The 9,063-nt window shown below is 40.9% G+C and overlaps 1 pseudogene; it reads right to left on the bottom strand.

The window, feature by feature from the left end:
• Positions 1-7,959: 7,959 nt before the first annotated feature.
• LOC147966589 (uncharacterized) lies at positions 7,960-8,647 on the bottom strand (annotated as a pseudogene).
• Positions 8,648-9,063: the final 416 nt, after the last annotated feature.

Here is a 9,063-nt window from a genome sequence, read left to right as displayed (position 1 = left end):
CCAGTTTTGCCATGAGAGTCCACCATATCTACTTATGGATTGAGTAAGATCCTTCAAGTAAGTTTTCATCGGTGCAAAGAAATAAAAATTGCTCTAAATATGTATGATTAGTGTGGGAGAAATAAGCTTTATACGATCTTGTGATGTGGAAGTAATAAAAGCGACAGACTGCATAATAAAGGTTTATATCACAAGGGGCAATATAAAGTGACGTTCTTTCGCATTAAGATTTTATGCATCCAACCATAAAAGCGCATGGCAACCTCTGCTTCCCTCTGCGAAGGGCCTATATTTTATTATTATCTTCTACCTTATGCAAGTGTCATGGTGATCTTCACCTCTCCCTTTTTCATTTTATCCTTTGGCAAGCCCAGCATGTTGGAAAAAACCTGATATATATATCTAATTGGATGTAGGGGGCATGAGTTATTATTGTTGACATTACCCTCGAGGTAAAAGGTTGTGGGGCGAAACTATAAACCCCTATCTTTCTCTGTGTCTGATTAAAACTCCATAACCACAAGTATTGCATGAGTGTTAGCAATTATGAAGGACTAGATGATAGTTGAGTATGTGGACTTGCTTTTTAGCTCTGACATAGACTCTTTCTGATGTTATGATAAATTGCAATTGCTTCAATGACTGAGGTTATAGTTTGTTGGTTCTCAATAAGGTTTCTAATTCATACTTTTGCATTGTGAATAGATCATCATTTGAACATAAGTAATCATATGACAATATCTATATATGTTGTTGTTATGAGAATAATCATGATGCCTTCATGTCCGTATTTTATTTTTATCGACGCCTCTACCTCTAAACATGGGGACATTTTTATTGTTATCGGCTTTCGCTTGAGGACAAGCGAGGTCTAAGCTTGGGGGAGTTGATACGTCCATTTTGCATCATGCTTTTATATCGATATTTATTGCATTATGGGTTGTTATTTCACATTATGTCACAATACTTATGGCTATTCTCTCTTATTTTACAAGGTTTACATAAGGAGGGAGAGTGCCGGCAGCTGGAATTCTAGGCTGGAAAAGGAGCAAATATTAGAGACTTATTCTGCACAACTCCAAAAGTCCTGAAACTCCACGGAATACCTTATAATAAATAATGAAAAATCCTCGCCAAAGATGAAGACCAGGGGGCCCACACCCTTTCCACGAGGGTGGGGGGCGCCCCCCTAGGGTGCGCCCCCTACCTCGTGGGCCCCCTGGTGGCTCTCCGATGACCATCTTCTGCTATATGAAGTCTTTCGTCGAGAAAAAAACCAGAAGCAACCTTTCGGGACGAAACTCCGCCGCCACGAGGCGGAACCTTGGCGAAACCAATCTAGGGCTCCGGCGGAGCTGTTCTGCCGGGGAAACTTCCCTCCCGGAGGGGGAAATCATCGCCATCGTCATCACCAACGCTCCTCTCATCGGGAGAGGGCAATCTCCATCAACATCTTCATCAGCACCATCTCATCTCAAAACCCTAGTTCATCTCTTGTATCCAATTCTTATCTCCAAGTCCGAGATTGGTGCTATTAGGTTGCTAGTAGTGTTAATTACTCCTTGTAGTTGATGCTAGTTGGTTTAATTGGTGGAAGATCATATGTTCAGATCCTTTATGCATATTATTACCCCTCTGATTATGAACATGAATATGCTTTGTGAGTAGTTACGTTTGTTCCTGAGGACAAGGGAGAAGTCTTGCTATTAGTAGTCATGTGAATTTGGTATTCGTTTGATATTTTGATAAGATGTATGTTGTCTAGCCTCTAGTGGTGTTATGTGAACGTCGACTACATAACACTTCACCATTATTTGGGCCTAGAGGAAGGCATTGGGAAGTAATAAGTAGATGATGGGTTGCTAGAGTGACAGAAGCTTAAACCCTACACTAGTAGAAAAAGGGTCAAATGTGAAGCACATTAGTGCCGGTTTGAATTAGAGCCGGCACTAATGTGTACATTAGTGCCGGTTCGTGGCGGCGATCAATAGTACCGGTTCGTGGCGAACCTTTAGTACCGGTTCATGCCACGAACCGGTACTAAAGAGGCTGTGTCAGCCCGCGGTCAAGCTATGGCCCCACCATCACCATTTAGTGCCGGTTCGTACCATGAACCTGTACTAATGAGGTTATGGCAAGCTGTTTTTAGTCCCACCTCGCCAAGAGAGAGGCAGTATGAGCGGTTTATAAGCCGTGAGTGCATAGACAATGACGAAGAGTTGCAATGCTCATCTACATGTTGATTAGCTTCAAGCCTTGCGGAATAGCATAGATTGCACTGAGCTATGTGCAGTGCAGTCTACACTATTCCGAAAGGCTTGAAGCAAATTAACCAGCATTGCACCTCTTTTTTATTTTTAATAACTTATTTAAACTCCGGACTTCTTTTGTGTTCAGTATGCAGCATTTAAAGCGACGTCATCAATTTCCAACATGTTCTGACATCATTTGTTGTTTTTGGTCATTTACCTAATTGTTTAGAGAGCTAAATGACCGTGAAATTGAAAATCACTACAAAATGAATCCTAAAAATGTTGAAACTTGGCATGGTATCATCATATCACCCGCATAGCATGCGCGAAAGAGTAGAGAGGGTCACGGCAAAAACTGGACGCACTTCGTGTACAAACTGGACAAACTCTTTCCGAGTATCAGGGTTTCGGACGAGAACTCATCTGTTACATGGCCACTTCAATGTTTTTTAAACTTATTTGAACTTCGAACTTCTTTTGTGTTTAGTATGCAGCATTTAAAGCGACGTCATCAATTTCCAACATGTTCTGACATCATTTGTTGTTTTTCGGTCATTTACCTAATTGCTTAGAGAGCTAAATGACCGTGAAATTGAAAATCACTACAAAATGAATCCTGAAAATGTTGAAACTTGGCATGGTATCATCATATCACCCGCATAGCATGCGCGAAAGAGTAGAGAGGGTCACGGCAAAAACTGGACGCACTTCGTGTACAAACTGGACAAACTCTTTCCGAGTATCAGGGTTTCGGAGTACGGAGTGGGTACTAATGTGCATCCCACCAATCAGGAAGAATCACACGGATCGTGTGTTTCTTTCTAGCTCTTGCGAGTCGTTGGATCAAGGGTGTGTTTCTTCCTAGCTCATGTGAGTCGTTGGATCGAAACTACCACAATCACTTTGTGAGCCAGACGACCCTATATATAGCCCACCTCTCGCCTTCCCTGCATAAGTCTTTCAGTTCATCGACTACATACATCTACCAGTTCATCGACTGCATACATCTACCAGTTCATCGACTGAATACAAATCATTCGGATTCGCCATCATACGTCCAACCGTGCATTTGATATGCATATATATGCATCACGAGCAACGGTTGGGCTGTATGATGGCAATACCGATTGGTTTGTTCTAGATCCGACATAAAAGGTTTGATACAACTTCTTTTTTGTGACATAAGAGCTATCGGTCTCTCCTCCTACCTATTTTAGTTACACAACTACCTATTTGTGCCAAATTTTCACTTTTGCTATTGCTCTTGCATCATAAGCATCCATGTTAACTGGACTTACAAGTAATGCAATTTAACCAAACTATCTTGTGATCCATGTTGATTAGCTTCAAGCCTTGCGGAATAGCATAGATTGCACTGAGCTATGTGCAGTGCAGTCTACACTATTCCGAAAGGCTTGAAGCAAATTAACCAGCATTGCACCTCTTTTTTATTTTTAATAACTTATTTAAACTCCGGACTTCTTTTGTGTTCAGTATGCAGCATTTAATGCGACGTCATCAATTTCCAACATGTTCTGACATCATTTGTTTTTTTTCGGTCACTTACCTAATTGTTCAGTATGCACCATTCAATTTCCAGAAGAAAAAAAATAGAAGAAAATAAATAATGCAGAAAAGAAAAAACTATATAAAAAACTACTCAAAAAAATAGAAGAAAATAAGTAATGCAGAAAAGAAAAAACTATATAAAAAATTTGTTGGCACGCTGCCCAGTGGGCCTGCCAGACCTAGGGTGTGCAAATGCAGGCCCAGGCGGGCCAGCAGGCTCACAGGGCAGCGTGCCCTAATTAATTAGGCCGAGAAGCCTGCTATATAGAGGAGTTCGAAGAGGTAGCCGCGGCTGGATTTATAAACCAGTGCGGCTGCCCTGCGCCGGGCGAGGTGGGACTAAACTTTGGGGTGGCAGCGCAAGGCCTTTAGTACCGGTTGGTGGCTCCAACCGGTACTAAAGGCCCCCCTTTAGTACCGGTTCGTGACTCCAACCGGTACTAAAGGCCTTCGTTTCCCGCCGCTTGGCCTGGCGAAAATAGGCCTTTAGTACCGGTTGGAGCCACGAACCGGTACTAAAGGCCCATCCTATATATATAGCACTTACGAAAATTTCAGTTTCATCTCCCCACTTCGTTCCCAACCTCCGCCGCGCGCGCCGCTCGATCCCGTCGTCGCCGCCCGTCGCCCGTATCGTCGTCCGTCGTCATCGTCGCTGTCCCCGCCGCCGCCCGTCGTCGTCGTCGTCTCGCGCTGCCGCCCCGAACGCCGCCGCCGTCCGTCGTCATCGCCGCGGCCGTACGTCTCTCTCTCGCTCCCGCACACACATACACACACATACATACACACACACACCGGCGCCCCCGCCCCGTACGCCGGCGCCCCCGCTCGTACGTACGGGGCGGCGGCGTACGGGGCCGCACACACACACACACACATATACCACACACACACACACGCATACACACACACACATACACACATACGTACACACATATACGTATATATACACACACATGCACACACACACACATACACATTTTTTTTACTTATTTTCTGTTTTTTAGAAAAGTTAATTAGATGATCGAATGTTAGATTAATGTCGAATGTTAGATGAATTAGCTAGCTAGATAGAAAAATTGTCGAACTAGAGATTAGAACTAGTTGAATAATTAATATAACTAGTTTATTTTTAGTAAGAAAATTTAGGTATATGAGATTAGAACTAGTTGAATAATTAATATAACTAGTTTATTTTTAGTAAGAAAATTTAGGAATATGAGATTAGAACTAGTTGAATAATTAATATAACTAGTTTATTTTTAGTAAGAAAATTTAGGTATATGAGATTTGATGATCTAATTAAAATATTATTTGTTAATGAGTTTTTCTGTTTATTTAATTTTTATATATTTTGAGTTTATATAAATGTTAGATTAATGTCGAATGTTAGATGAATTAGATAGAAAAGTTAAATATATAGTAATGTCAATTGAATATATAGTTAGATATATTAATGTCAAATGTTAGATGAACATATATTTGGCTAGATATAGGTGTTTAATGTTTCACCTATATGAACATAGGAAATGTCATCTGACGACGAAAAAGATTTTATTATGTGCGAACACTGTGAAGACCAGCGCGGCCTGTGCGACCAAAATTTCCTTGTTGATGGTAGGCGCTTCAGCATCAAGCTGGATGAGACATTCGAAGTTGATACAGTAAGTCACTTTGTCAATTATTATTTGAATGCAAAACTTATGCTTCATTTGCTTCAACTTATAATTTTAAAGTTTCACTATTCTACTAGCGCATCCCCTGCCATGCAAGAATTTTTGTTTTGGATAAGATAGGTTTTAGTGCTATAGATGATATGGAGGTAAAGAGAGTTTACTTGAAGACGGAGCATGGGTATACTTTCAACGTCAAATTATATAATGGAGACACATACACCCATTTTGAATGCAAAACTTGGCAAGCACTATGCAAGGCTTATGCATTTGAGCCTGATATGGTTATCACCTTTGATATTCGTCCGGAAGATGATATTGAAGGTAATATAGACATCTGGGTCGATGTGCAAACGCCTCCAGTTCTACCATTTGGTGAGTTTTTCTCAACCATGCATGCATATGTTTATGTCTTTCATACAGTTTATTCAAAAATAGTTGACAACTAATTTGTATTGTCAGCTTATTTCGGTTCAAGCAAACATGTCCGGCGCTTGGTAGACAGGACCTACTACTGCCCCGGGGCTCAACTAAACTGCGAGGAGATAAGTCATTATGTTTCATGGCTTGAGGATCTTAATACTGTCAAGACAATTTTTTTCCTAAACTTAGAAATGTTAGTACTCAAAACGTGCGACCAATGGTGATTGTATTGAACTACGGTCACATCTATAATCAAAAGATGGTAAGATTTTAAATATTTGTCCTTAATTAGTGCATCTTTTGCATACATTATTTTTGAAGCTAAACTTTCATTGCTTAGTATATTAATTACTATACGATGTTGTTCAAAAGGGACTTCCGATGACAGTTGTGCCTCAGTGGATCGAGACAAAAGGTCGCATGTCAATGGTTAGCTTACGACCAAGATTTCCTACATTACACATGAGTGCATTCAGGATTTCTGAAAGCGAAGAATGCTTAATAGTGAAAGATTGGAGCAAAATTGTTAACGATCGCAGAGAAGTACTAGGGGGCAGTAAGGAGAAGCGCAACCCAAGATTAGGAGACAGATTCATCTGCATGCTCCAGTATGATGAATCAGGAGAGCTATACATGTTCTATGCTATTCTACCTGAGAGGGAGCAGCAGGATCAGTAGCTACTAGTTCATGCTCTTAATTAGTACTTGTCTCATGTCCGTGTCCTGAACTTCGATGTTGGTGATGATTATATTGAACTTGATGATATCTTTGCTTCTGTTACAAAGTGAATGTTTCCTCTTTAAGCTAGCCAGCGTTGATGATGATTAGATAGCTAGCGGTAATGACTATGATGATTAAATAGTGGTAATTAGACGACTACGATGATTTTTAGCTAGCTAGAGTTTATTTATTTATTAATATGCGATGATGATGATGATGATGATGACGACTACAACTCATTATAACGTAAAACAATCCTAAATTAAATTGATAACACAAATTTAATTGAAAAATACAAAATAAAACAAAAACCCACAACCATTTAGTACCGGTTGGTGTTACCAACCGGTACTAAAGGGCTCCCGGCCCCCGGAGCTGGCTCGTGCCACGTGGTTCCCCTTTAGCACCGGTTCGTGCTGAACCGGTACTAAAGGGGGGGGGCCTTTAGTGCCGAAACTTTTGTTGAACCGGTTCCTGAACCGGCACTAAAGGGCCTTACGAACCGATGCTATTGCCCGGTTCTGCACTAGTGCTAGTTTATGCGTTGCTTCGTAAGGGGCTGATTTGGATCCATATGTTTCATGCTATGGTTAGGTTTACCTTAATACTTTTGTTGTAGTTGTGGATGCTTGCAATAGAGGTTAATCATAAGTGGGATGCTTGTTCAAGTAAGAACAGCACCCAAGCACCGGTCCACCCACATGTCAAATTATCAAAGTACCGAACGCAAATCATATGAACGTGATGAAAACTAGCTTGACGATATTCCCATGTGTCCTCGGGAGCACTTTTCCTTATATAAGAATTTGCACGGGCTTGTCCTTTGCTACAAAAAGGATTGGGCCACCTTGATGCACTTTATTTACTTTTGTTACTTGTTGCTCTTTACAAATTATCTTATCACAAAACTATCTGCTACCTCTTATTTCAGTACTTGCAGAGAATACCTTGCTGAAAACCGCTTATCATTTCCTTCTGCTCCTCGTTGGGTTCGACACTCTTACTTATCGAAAGGACTAAGATAGATCCCCTATACTTGTGGGTCATCACTACACTTGTGGGTTATCAACTTCACAAAATTATAATCCCTACCATGACTAGTCCTCACAACCTTCTTTGCACATAATCCTTCTCAATTCTTGAATTTTCTCAATTAAAAGTTGACGACTTTATATATCTTGCTTTTCGTCATCACCATGAGAAAAATTCTCCACACAGTCGATGAACCCTTCGTTTATTCTTCAATAAAAAAGATATTAGTACCATCCTAACTATAATATGGATTTATCAAGTATCCAGCCAAGCGCAATTGAGAATCAAGTCAATCTTTCATCTTTTTCTCAACAATATCAATCCCATCTTTGTAATGGGACTCCACATTGCCATGGACTTCCTTGATCTCTTTATTTTCCTTAAAAATTTCACCATAAACTAAACCATCGATGGCTTGACATCCTTGATTGTACACTTATCTATCCACATATTGTTGCCCTTCATGCGTTCTCTTTTTCCAAAGTTCCTTGTCTAGCTATCTTCTATTGCTGCAAGGGTTCAACTTGAGGTAATTTAGGATCAATTGGATGTGTCCACTCGTCAATGGGACATATCTTTTGTGGCTCTGCACTTTCGATACAAGTAACTTCAGCATCTCCAACGCGAGAAATATTCACACCTTCTCGGAGATCTAGCTCACGGACAGTCTTTTCCCTCCTCTTCTTACATGCATCCTTAAGAGATTTCTTGCACCTGCCTTTAACTTTGTGAGAGCTTTTCTTGCATTTAATGACAACATTGCCAACATGCCCACATTCTCCTTGTGGTGATAAACACCTCTAGTGCTCACACCCATAGAACATACACTTCACTTTGTACTTGTTGTAAGCATCAACTAGACTCCCGTACTGCCATCCCACATTCTCTGACTTTCTCTTAAGGACATCCTCTTCCAGCAATGGTGATGTTGCATTTGTCTCAGACATCCTACAAGCACTCAAATACACAACAATAGTTTAGTAATTCACATCGTTAATGATGAAAAAGAAACAAAAACTATCAAAGTCCAAACCACAAGTAGGACTCGGTTGCAGCTGGTTTGGAAAAAAACACCGCAAATCTAGCTCATTGGGATGTGCTTTTCTCACGAGATGCAAGGGACTATTTGGTAAAAGTTGTGCGGGAACTAGAGAAACTAGCTCCTGGCCCACCGTTGATATTGTGTCTAGACCCAGGTTAATCATCTTGAATGGTCTATCCCTCTCCTTACCTGGGAGTTGTACTCATTTTTGGGGCAAGTGACAACTGAGGAACAATACCCATCCAACATCGGCCCATCCCTCCGTTGTTGAGTGCCCCTCATCACTAGCAAGAAAAACCGAGGCGCGTGCATTCCTAAAGTAGATGTAGTTTTTCATTTCAGGGAGCAGGT

The sequence above is a fragment of the Triticum urartu genome, chromosome 6A, assembly GCF_056163025.1.
Source record: "Triticum urartu cultivar PI428250 chromosome 6A, HENAU_Tu73, whole genome shotgun sequence".
Classification (NCBI taxonomy): Eukaryota; Viridiplantae; Streptophyta; class Magnoliopsida; order Poales; family Poaceae; genus Triticum; species Triticum urartu.
The sequence above is the reverse complement of the archived record's forward strand: the minus strand, read 5'-3'. Positions and strand labels throughout refer to the sequence as shown.